Below are 12,644 nucleotides of genomic sequence, written 5' to 3'. Positions count from 1 at the left end.
GCTTGGTTCTGGTGCTGTATTCATGTAATGAGCTTGGTTCTGGTGCTGTATTCATGTAATGAGCTTGGTTCTGGTGCTGTATTCATGTAATGAACTTGGTCCTGGTCCTGTATTCATGTAATGAGCTTGGTTCTGGTGCTGTATTCATGTAATGAACTTGGTCCTGGTCCTGTATTCATGTAATACGCTTGGTTCTGGTGCTGTATTCATGTAATGAGCTTGGTTCTGGTGCTGTATTCATGTAATGGGCTTGGTTCTGGTGCTGTATTTAGGTAATGAGCTTTGTTCTGGTTCTGTATTTATGTAATGAGCTTGGTTCTGGTGCTGTATTCATGTAATGAGCTTGGTTCTGGTGCTGTATTCATGTAATGAGCTTGGTTCTGGTGCAGTATTTATGTATTAAGCTTGGTTCTGGTGCTGTATTCATGTAATGAGCTTGGTCCTGGTGCAGTATTCATGTAATGAGCTTGGTTCTGGTGCTTTATTCATGTAATGAGCTTGGTTCTAGTGCTGTATTCATGTAATGAGCTTGGTCCTGGTGCTGTATTTATGTATTAAGTTTGATTCTGGTCCTGTGTTTATGTATTAAGCTTGGTTCTGGTGCTGTATTCATGTAATGAGCTTGGTCCTGGTGCTGTATTCATGTAATGAGCTTGGTTCTGGTGCTGTATTCATGTAATGAGCTTGGTCCTAGTGCTGTATTCATGTAATGAGCTTGGTTCTGGTGCTGTATTCATGTAATGAGCTTGGTCCTGGTGCAGTATTCATGTAATGAGCTTGGTTCTGGTGCTGTATTCATGTAATGAGCTTGGTTCTAGTGCTGTATTCATGTAATGAGCTTGGTTCTGGTGCTGTATTCAAGTGAGGCCGGACTAAAAGCGGAGCTAAAGGGAGGCCAGCATGACGCTGGTTTGGTTGGCGAGGAGTCAGGCGGTGGAAGGGTTAATTAGGTTTGCAGCCGGGAGATGGAGGGGTTGCCGGGGTAACAAAAGGGGGTGTGGTGAGGGGTGTATATAGTATGGGGGAAGAGGGGTTCAGGGTGCCATTTTGTTTGGGCGGTTTAGACAACTGACGTACCTGACTCCTCACCATGTCAGTGGAAGAAATGCTGGCGCAGATCAGGATGGAGGCGGAGGCCCGGGGACCCGACTGGTTGAGGGAGCAGTTAGGAGGCCTGCTTCAGGGACCCCCAGTGGCGGCGGTGATTCCTGAGGTTGGAGCTAGACGGCCGCGGCGGGCCCGACCGCCGGCGCGCTTAAGCCCGGATGAAACCCCACGGGTCAGACGCCGATTGCGGAGCCCCTCCGGGGACCCTTCACGGCGGGGAGCGGCGCAGCAGGCTTCAGTCAGGCGTCCCCGCCGTGGGAGGAATCCAGTGCAGCGGCGGGCCCATGAGCAGAGCGGGGATGTAACCCCCCTCCCCCCGCTCTCTGCAGCAGCGTCGGCCGGATCCGGACCAGGGTCTGCGGTTTCCCCCAGTGTGTCCGGTTCTGGGGGGGCCGCTCAGCGTGGGAGAGGGTCCGCTGTCGTACGGGCTGTGCAGGAGGCTCCCCAGGATTTGCACAGGCCCCATGCTTCCAGTGATTTCGGAGATGGCCACGCCCCCCATTTGACTGTTGCCATGCCAGGCAGAAGCTGGAGGAATGCTGAGGGAGAAGTAACAGTGCGGCCTGAAGACAGATGCAGCGCGGCAAGTACATCTGCGGAACGTCCTGTTGGTGAAATGGAGCGTCTGGATGCCGGATTAGCGGCGGCGGGATTCACAGCACCCGCGCGCCCTGGTGAGATATCATGGGGTCCCTTTTTGTCTTTACTGGGCTGTCCGGGGGGCGTCGGGGGTGCAGGACGGCCAGAGGAGGTGGGTAGGAGCCTGGGTAAGATCTTGGGTGGAGTAGCTGGGTGGTTGTCGGGGGTCGGGGCGGGAGGAGCATCGCCGCTGCCGGCTTGGGGTGTGGGGCCTGGGGCCGGGGGGACGGACACGGGGGCGAGTTCGGTGTCAGTGGGGTCGGCGTCAGTGCAAACTCAGGCTGGGGGTGAGGAGGATAGGCCGAGAGTGGATGACGGTGCACGGGGTGAGGTGTACGTGTGTTTTGAGGGTCCTTTAGGGGCGCACTTAAAACAGGAGGTTAGGGAACGGATCTGGAGGGGGGAGTATGTGGAAATATTTTCCCTGCTCCCGTTGGAAAGGTTTCAGCTAGATAAGGTAAGGAAGGATGAGGGTAAAAAAGAGGAGGATGAGAAGCGGCGCTACCGCTTGATTCCGCGTACGTTTGCTAACTGGTTGCAGGCGTTCGCAATTTTGGCTAGCGTCACTGGTGAAAAGGCGCCGGAATGTTGTTCGGCGCTGTTTTGTTATATGGACGCGATTGGGGAGGCATACCGGGTTTATGGGGGTACGGGTTGGCTCCGATATGACGAGCAATTCCGTCAGAGGAAGGCGGTCCGGCCTAACATACGGTGGGACCACAAGGATATTGGGCTGTGGTTAAGGGTAACAGCCCCGGTACGGTCTGGGCAGCCCTTTCGGGGGGAGTCGGGGGGGTCAGGTCAAGGGAATTTCGCGGCCGCTTCAGCAAGAGGGTTGTGTTTCTTGTTTAATGACGGAAACTGTAAATTTGGGGCAAAGTGTAAGTTCAAGCACGAGTGTACCGATTGTGGAGGGTCTCATGGAGCGAATCGATGCTTTAGGGGAGGTCGGCAGAGAGGGGGGGACAATGTTGGAAAAGGGTCTGACGCCGGTGCAAGTGGAAAGGATGGCACGGTTTCTAAATAGGTACCCGCGGCGAGGTTGCTGGCTGAAGGTTTTCGAGTGGGTTTTGTTATTCCGTCAGTTTCGGGGCAAGGGTATGGGGTGCCTAAGAATTTGAGGTCAGCTTTAGAGCATCGGGAGGTAGTTTCTGAGAAATTGGCCAAGGAAGTGATGTTGGGTAGAATGGCGGGGCCGTTTCCCGTTCCGCCGTTGGTGAACCTGAGGGTGTCACCGTTAGGGGTGGTTCCCAAGAAAGAGCCGAATAAGTTTCGGCTTATTCATCACCTTTCTTTTCCAAAGGGGGCGTCGGTCAATGACGGGATAGATCCTGAATTATGTTCGGTGATTTATACGTCATTTGATGCGGCTGTGGATTGGGTACGGAAGTTGGGCCCGGGAACGTTGCTGGCAAAAATAGATATTGAGGCGGCGTTCCGTTTGTTACCGGTGCATCCGGAGAGCATGCACCTGTTGGGCTGTTGTTGGGAGGGGAGTTATTTTGTGGATAGGTGTTTGCCGATGGGGTGCTCCTTGTCGTGCGCCTATTTTGAGGCATTTAGTTCGTTTCTTGAATGGGTGATAGTTGAGGTGTCCGGTTGTTCTTCAATTATTCATTATTTAGATGATTTTTTGTGTCTAGGCCCGGCAGGTTCGGGAGTGTGTTCGTTGCTGTTGCACACGGTGCAGGCAGTTTTTGGTGAGTTCGGGGTTCCGTTGGCGGAGGGGAAGACAGAGGGGCCGGGTACTGAGTTGTGTTTTTTGGGGATTGTTATTGACACGGTGAGAATGGAATGCAGGTTGTCGGAAGATAAGTTGGTGAATTTGAGATTGGTAGTCGGTAGGGCAAAACGGGTGGCAAAAATTAGGTTGAGGGATTTACAGTCTTTGTTGGGTAAACTTAACTTTGCATGCAGGATTATGCCAATGGGGAGGATTTTTTGCAGGCGTTTGGCTCTCGCGACTGCAGGGGTTAAGTCTCCTCATCATTTTATTCGGCTGGGTAAGGAGTTACGGGGAGATCTGGAGGTGTGGGCACAGTTTTTGGAGTTGTATAACGGGAAGACGTTGGTGATGGGGGGGGTTGTGAGTAATGTTGATTTTGAGCTGTTTTCGGATGCGGCTGGGGGGGTTGGTTTTGGGGTGTACTGTCAGGGCAAATGGTGCGCGGGAAAGTGGCCGGACTCTTGGGTTGCTAAGGGTTGGGTCAGGAATTTGGCGTTGCTGGAACTGTTTCCAATTGTAGTGGCGGTGGTGCTGTGGGGGGAAAAATTTGCGAACAAAAAAGTGCGGTTCCATTGTGACAATATGGGAGTGGTGCAAGCAATTAATAGTCTTTCTGCGTCATCTCCGCTGGTTGTGAAGCTGTTGCAGTTTTTAGTGCTTAAATGTTTGTCCATCAATGCTTGGATTGTGGCGGTCCATGTTCCGGGAGTTTCTAACTGTATTGCGGATGCCCTTTCTCGTTTTCAGTTGGATCGGTTTCATCAGCTGGTTCCGGAGGCGGAGGCCGAGGGGTTGGATTGTCCAGCATGTCTGTGGGAAATCTTGGAGGAACGGTAATGGGGCTGGTTCGGGCTTCCTTGTGTCCTGGCACCTGGGCTGCGTATGGTAAGGCATGGGAGGATTGGGAGAGTTGGTGTGTGCAGTTAGGTTTACAGGAAGGGGACTGGGAGCTGGCGTTATTGTTATTTTTGGGTCACATTAGGGAGGAAGGTTGGTCTGTTGCACGGTTGAATAGGTGTGTGGCAGGGTTGGCCTTTGGGTTTCGGTTGAGGGGTTATTTGGATTTTACAAAAACATTTTTGGTGAGACAACTATTGAAGGGGTGGAGGAGGGAAAAACGGGTGGAGGATGCTAGAAGACCAGTGTCTTTTCAGTTGTTGATTGATATGGGGGCTCAGTTGGAGGCAGTTTGCAGGTCTAGATGGGAGGTTTGCTTATTTAAAGCGGCTTTTTCTTTAGCTTTTTTTGGGGCATTTCGGTTAGGGGAATTGGTAAGCAGTAGTGTATCAAGGGCAGGGGGTTTGCGGTTGGAGGATGTGGATTTGTATGTGGATCGGGTGGAAATACGTATACGGAAGTCGAAAACGGACTGTGAGGGCAGGGGAAGGCGGTTGTCTCTGTTTGAGGTTCCGGGATGTCCGCTTTGTCCGATCAGGTGTTTGCGGGAGTACGCTGGGGGGAGGGGCATAGGTATTGAGCCTTTTCTGAGACACGAAGACGGGTCATTCCTGTCTCGTTTTCAATTCTTGGCAATTTTTAAGCGGTGCTTGAAATTGTTGGGGATGGATGCGGTAGGTTATACAGGGCACTCTTTCAGGATTGGCGCTGCGACAGAGGCGGCAAGATGGGGATTGAGTGAGGAGGTGATAAAGATGATAGGGCGTTGGGAGTCTATCCGTTTTCGCTCGTATGTGAGGATTGGGAGATTGTGATGGGTGTAGGAGGTGTTTCTGTTGTTAATGCGGCTGTTTTTTTTTTGTTGTTGTTTCATTCTAGGTTCACAGGCGGCCTTGGTGTGGATACTTGGACACTCGTTCGTGTTTTGGGGGGCAATAAGAGCGGATGTCCGACAGAACGGGCGGCAATTGGGATTTGCACACGAGGTAGCGGTGTTGCGGTGGCTCGGGATGAGAGGTATGCTTTGGGGTGGGGTTTTGAGGGAGGTGCATAGGTTTGTGCGCTTGGATCGCCCCCCAGACGTTTTGGTATTACACGTTGGGGGGAATGATTTGGGTTCGCGGCCGTTCAGGGAATTGATTAGAGATATTAAATTTGACCTACTGAGGTTATGGGCTTTGTTTCCAGGCATGATTACGGTTTGGTCCGATATTGTGCCTAGGCGGACGTGGAGGGGTGCGCGGTCTGTGGATAGGTTAAACAAGGCCCGCATTAAGGTAAACAGGGTGGTCGGCAGGTTTATGGCTAGGAACGGGGCGGTTGCGGTGCGGCATGCTGAGCTTGAGGATGGTGTGGGCGAGTTTTGGAGGGCTGATGGTGTGCACCTTAATGCGGTGGGAATTGATTTATGGGCGTTAGGAATCCAGACTGGTATTGAGGTGGCTCTGAGGATGTGGCGGAGCGCGCATTCTTAAGGTGGTCAAGTTGCGCGCTGTTGGCGGTGGGAGGTCCTAGAAGTTGGTGGATATGGTGTTAGTGGAGAATGGGAGGGCCCCCACGGGTGGGGCTGGACTCTCATCGGTTATCAGGAATCAAGGATTAGGCGCCCATCACCTGGTGCCTCCGAGCTGGCGTTCATCGGCTGGGGGCAAGATGGAGTTGCCATTTGGTTTGGTAATTTATCTTATGTGGGCTTCTAGGACTTCCCTCGTCATTTACTTGGTATTGGAGTTAATGTTAAATTATTCATGTGCTGTTATGTTATGTAATAAAACGGCTGCTGTGGCCGAATTTAATCCGATTCTTGAGTCTGACTCTTATTTGGTAAACGGGGGGTTGGTAAGAGGGGTAAGGATAGGAAGACCCGAGCAGTCTAACCAATACCCTAGTCAAGTGAGGCCGGACTAAAAGCGGAGCTAAAGGGAGGCCAGCATGACGCTGGTTTGGTTGGCGAGGAGTCAGGCGGTGGAAGGGTTAATTAGGTTTGCAGCCGGGAGATGGAGGGGTTGCCGGGGTAACAAAAGGGGGTGTGGTGAGGGGTATATATAGTATGGGGGAAGAGGGGTTCGGGGTGCCATTTTGTTTGGGCGGTTTAGACAACTCCCACCCACCCGCCCTTATTTGCAGGGTATCGGGGGGACGGTATTTTTTAAAGTTATAAAAAAATAAAAAAATAAATAAAAAAAATAAAAAAAGCATGGGGATAGTGAGCGAGGGTTAATGAATGGTGGCATGGAGATGGTGTGGTATTGTCGCGGCAGTCGTGGCGGTGGGAGGTCCTAGAAGTTGGTGGATATGGTGTTAGTGGAGAATGGGAGGGCCCCCACGGGTGGGGCTGGACTCTCATCGGTTATCAGGAATCAAGGATTAGGCGCCCATCACCTGGTGCCTCCGAGCTGGCGTTCATCGGCTGGGGGCAAGATGGAGTTGCCATTTGGTTTGGTAATTTATCTTATGTGGGCTTCTAGGACTTCCCTCGTCATTTACTTGGTATTGGAGTTAATGTTAAATTATTCATGTGCTGTTATGTTATGTAATAAAACGGCTGCTGTGGCCGAATTTAATCCGATTCTTGAGTCTGACTCTTATTTGGTAAACGGGGGGTTGGTAAGAGGGGTAAGGATAGGAAGACCCGAGCAGTCTAACCAATACCCTAGTCATGTAATAAGCTTGATTCTAGTCCTGTATTTATGTATTAAGCTTTGTTCTGGTGCTGTATTTATGTTATGAGTTCGGTTCTGGTGCTGTATTCATGTAATGAGCTTGGTCCTGGTGCTGTATTTATGTATTAAGTTTGATTCTGGTCCTATGTTTATGTATTAAGCTTTGTTCTGGTGCTGTATTTATGTTATGAGTTCGGTTCTGGTGCTGTGTCTTCATGTAATGAGCTTGGTTCTGGTGCTGTATTCATGTAATCAGCTTGGTTCTGGTGCAGTATTTATGTAATGAGCTTGGTTCTGGTGCTGTGTCTTCATGTAATGAGCTTGGTTCTGGTGCTGTATTCATGTAATCAGCTTGGTTCTGGTGCTGTATTCATGTAATGAGCTTGGTTCTGGTGCTGTATTCATGTAATGAGCTTGGTTCTGGTGCTGTATTCATGCAATGAGCTTGGTCCTAGTGCTGTATTTATGTAATGAGCTTGGTCCTGGTGCAGTATTTATGTAATGAGCTTGGTCCTGGTGCTGTATTCATGTAATGAGCTTGGTTCTGGTGCTGTATTCATGTAATGAGCTTGGTCCTGGTCCTGTATTCATGTAATGAGCTTGGTTCTGGTGCAGTATTTATGTAATGAGCTTGGTCCTGGTGCTGTATTCATGTAATGAGCTTGGTCCTGGTGCAGTATTTATGTAATGAGCTTGGTCCTGGTGCTGTATTCATGTAATGAGCTTGGTTCTGGTGCTGTATTCATGTAATGAGCTTGGTCCTGGTCCTGTATTCATGTAATGAGCTTGGTTCTGGTGCAGTATTTATGTAATGAGCTTGGTCCTGGTGCTGTATTCATGTAATGAGCTTGGTCCTTGTGCTGTATTCATGTAATGAGCTTGGTCCTGGTGCTGTATTTATGTATTAAGTTTGATTCTGGTCCTGTGTTTATGTATTAAGCTTGGTTCTGGTGCTGTATTTATATAATGAGCTTGGTTCTGGCAGTATATTTATGTAATGAGCTTGGTTCTGGTGCTGTATTCATGTAATGAGCTTGGTCCTGGTGCTGTATTTATGTATTAAGTTTGATTCTGGTCCTGTGTTTATGTATTAAGCTTGGTTCTGGTGCTGTATTTATATAATGAGCTTGGTTCTGGCAGTATATTCATGTAATGAGCTTGGTTCTGGTGCTGTATTCATGTAATGAGCTTGGTTCTGGTGCTGTATTCATGTAATGAGCTTGGTCCTGGTGCTGTATTCATGTAATGAACTTGGTTCTGGTGCAGTATTCATGTAATGAGCTTGGTTCTGGTGCAGTATTTATGTAATGAGCTTGGTTCTGGTGCTGTATTCATGTAATACGCTTGGTTCTGGTGCTGTATTCATGTAATGAGCTTGGTCCTGGTGCTGTATTTATGTTATGAGCTTGGTCCTGGTGCAGTATTCATGTAATGAACTTTGTTCTGGTGCAGTATTTATGTAATGACCTTGGTTCTGGTGCTGTATTCATGTAATAAGCTTGGTTCTGGTGCTGTATTCATGTAATGAACTTGGTTCTGGTGCAGTATTTATGTAATGAGCTTGGTTCTGGTGCTGTATTCATGTAATGAGCTTGGTCCTGGTGCAGTATTCATGTAATGAGCTTGGTTCTGGTGCTGTATTCATGTAATGAACTTGGTTCTGGTGCAGTATTTATGTAATGAGCTTGGTTCTGGTGCTGTATTTATGTAATGAGCTTGGTCCTGGTGCAGTATTTATGTAATGAACTTGGTCCTGGTGCTGTATTCACGTAATGAGCTTGGTTCTGGTGCTGTATTCATGTAATGAGCTTGGTTCTGGTGCTGTATTCATGTAATGAGCTTGGTTCTGGTGCTGTATTCATGTAATGAGCTTGGTTCTGGTGCTGTATTCATGTAATGAGCTTGGTTCTGGTGCTGTATTCATGTAATGAACTTGGTCCTGGTCCTGTATTCATGTAATACGCTTGGTTCTGGTGCTGTATTCATGTAATACGCTTGGTTCTGGTGCTGTATTCATGTAATGAGCTTGGTTCTGGTGCTGTATTCATGTAATGAGCTTGGTTCTGGTGCAGTATTTATGTAATGAGCTTGGTCCTGGTGCAGTATTTATGTAATGACCTTGGTTCTGGTGCTGTATTCATGTAATGAACTTGGTTCTGGTGCAGTATTTATGTAATGAGCTTGGTTCTGGTGCTGTATTCATGTAATGAGCTTGGTCCTGGTTCTGTATTCATGTAATGAGCTTGGTCCTGGTGCAGTATTCATGTAATGAGCTTGGTTCTGGTGCTGTATTCATGTAATGAGCTTGGTCCTGGTGCTGTATTCATGTATTGAACTTGGTCCTGGTGCTGTATTTATGTAATGAGCTTGGTCCTGGTGCTGTATTCATGTAATGAACTTGGTTCTGGTGCAGTATTTATGTAATGAGCTTAGTTCAGGTGCTGTATTCATGTAATGAGCTTGGTTCTGGTCCTGTATTCATGTAATACGCTTGGTCCTGGTGTAGTATTTATGTAATGAGCTTAGTTCTGGTGCAGTATTTATGTATTAAGTTTGATTCTGGTCCTGTGTTTATGTATTAAGCTTGGTTCTGGTGCTGTATTCATGTAATGAACTTGGTCCTGGTGCTGTATTCATGTAATGAGCTTGGTTCTGGTGTTGTATTCATGTAATGAGCTTGGTTCTGGTGCTGTATTCATGTAATGAGCTTGGTCCTGGTGCTGTATTCATGTAATGAGCTTGGTCCTGGTGCTGTATTCATGTAATGAGCTTGGTCCTGATGCTGTATTCATGTAATGAGCTTGGTTCTGGTGCTGTATTCATGTAATGAACTTGGTCCTGGTCCTGTATTCATGTAATACGCTTGGTTCTGGTGCTGTATTCATGTAATACGCTTGGTTCTGGTGCTGTATTCATGTAATAAGCTTGGTCCTAGTGCTGTATTCATGTAATGAGCTTGGTCCTGGTGCAGTATTCATGTAATGAGCTTGGTTCTGGTGCTGTATTCATGTAATGAGCTTGGTTCTGGTGCAGTATTTATGTAATGAGCTTGGTTCTGGTGCAGTATTCATGTAATGAGCTTGGTTCTGGTGCTGTATTCATGTAATGAGCTTGGTTCTGGTGCTGTATTCATGTAATAAGCTTGGTCCTGGTGCAGTATTTATGTAATGACCTTGGTTCTGGTGCTGTATTCATGTAATGAACTTGGTTCTGGTGCAGTATTTATGTAATGACCTTGGTTCTGGTGCTGTATTCATGTAATGAGCTTGGTCCTGGTGCAGTATTCATGTAATGAGCTTGGTTCTGGTGCTGTATTCATGTAATGAACTTGGTTCTGGTGCAGTATTTATGTAATGAGCTTGGTTCTGGTGCTATATTCATGTAATGAGCTTGGTCCTGGTGCAGTATTTATGTAATGACCTTGGTTCTGGTGCTGTATTCATGTAATGAACTTGGTTCTGGTGCAGTATTCATGTAATGAGCTTGGTTCTGGTGCTGTATTCATGTAATGAACTTGGTCCTGGTGCAGTATTCATGTAATGAGCTTGGTTCTGGTGCTGTATTCATGTAATGAACTTGGTTCTGGTGCAGTATTTATGTAATGACCTTGGTTCAGGTGCTGTATTCATGTAATGAGCTTGGTTCTGGTGCTGTATTTATGTTATGAGCTTGGTCCTGGTGCTGTATTTATGTATTAAGCTTGATTCTAGTCCTGTATTTATGTATTAAGCTTTGTTCTGGTGCTGTGTTTATGTATTAAGCTTGGTCCTGGTGCTGTATTCATGTAATGAGCTTGGTTCTAGTGCAGTATTTATGTATTAAGTTTGATTCTGGTCCTGTGTTTATGTATTAAGCTTGGTTCTGGTGCTGTATTCATGTAATGAACTTGGTCCTGGTTCTGTATTCATGTTATGAGCTTGGTTCTGGTGCTGTATTTATGTATTAAGCTTGGTTCTGGTGCTGTATTTATGTAATGAGCTTGGTTCTGGTGCTTTATTTATGTTATGAGCTTGGTTTTGGTGCTGTATTTATGTAATGAGCTTGGTTCTGGTGCTGTATTCATGTAATGAGCTTGGTTCTGGTGCTGTATTCATGTAATGAGCTTGGTCCTGGTGCTGTATTTATGTAATGAGCTTGGTTCTGGTGCTGTATTCATGTAATGAGCTTGGTTCTGGTGCTGTATTCATGTAATGAGCTTGGTTCTGGTGCTGTATTCATGTAATGAGCTTGGTTCTGGTGCAGTATTCATGTAATGAGCTTGGTCCTGATGCTGTATTTATGTAATGAGCTTGGTTCTGGTGCTGTATTCATGTAATGAACTTGGTCCTGGTCCTGTATTCATGTAATACGCTTGGTTCTGGTGCTGTATTTATGTATTAAGCTTGGTTCTGGTGCTGTATTCATGTAATGAGCTTGCTCCTGGTGCTGTATTTATGTATTAAGTTTGATTCTGGTCCTGTGTTTATGTATTAAGCTTGATTCTGGTGCTGTATTTATGTAATGAGCTTGGTCCTGGTGCAGTATTCATGTAATGAACTTGGTCCTGGTCCTGTATTCATGTAATACGCTTGGTTCTGGTGCTGTATTCATGTAATGAGCTTGGTCCTGGTGCTGTATTCATGTAATGAGCTTGGTTCTGGTGCTGTATTCATGTAATGAACTTGGTTCTGGTGCTGTATTCATGTAATGAGCTTGGTTCTGGTGCAGTATTTATGTAATGAGCTTGGTTCTGGTGCAGTATTTATGTAATGAGCTTGGTTCTGGTGCTGTATTCATGTAATGAGCTTGGTTCTGGTGCTGTATTCATGTAATGAGCTTGGTTCTGGTGCTGTATTCATGTAATAAGCTTGATTCTAGTCCTGTATTTATGTATTAAGCTTTGTTCTGGTGCTGTATTTATGTTATGAGTTCGGTTCTGGTGCAGTATTCATGTAATGAGCTTGGTCCTGGTGCAGTATTCATGTAATGAGCTTGGTCCTTGTGCTGTATTCATGTAATGAGCTTGGTCCTGGTGCTGTATTTATGTATTAAGTTTGATTCTGGTCCTATGTTTATGTATTAAGCTTTGTTCTGGTGCTGTATTTATGTTATGAGTTCGGTTCTGGTGCTGTGTCTTCATGTAATGAGCTTGGTTCTGGTGCTGTATTCATGTAATCAGCTTGGTTCTGGTGCTGTGTCTTCATGTAATAAGCTTGGTCCTGGTGCAGTATTTATGTAATACGCTTGGTTCTGGTGCTGTATTCATGTAATGAGCTTGGTTCTGGTGCTGTATTCATGTAATGAGCTTGGTTCTGGTGCTGTATTCATGCAATGAGCTTGGTCCTAGTGCTGTATTCATGTAATGAGCTTGGTTCTGGTGCTGTGTCTTCATGTAATGAGCTTGGTCCTGGTGCTGTATTCATGTAATGAGCTTGGTCCTGGTGCAGTATTTATGTAATGAGCTTGGTCCTGGTGCTGTATTCATGTAATGAGCTTGGTTCTGGTGCTGTATTCATGTAATGAGCTTGGTCCTGGTCCTGTATTCATGTAATGAGCTTGGTCCTGGTGCTGTATTCATGTAATGAGCTTGGTCCTGGTGCTGTATTTATGTATTAAGTTTGATTCTGGTCCTG

Source organism: Bufo bufo, chromosome 8, assembly GCF_905171765.1.
Source record: "Bufo bufo chromosome 8, aBufBuf1.1, whole genome shotgun sequence".
Lineage (NCBI taxonomy): Eukaryota > Metazoa > Chordata > Amphibia > Anura > Bufonidae > Bufo > Bufo bufo.
This window is presented reverse-complemented; position numbering follows the sequence as displayed.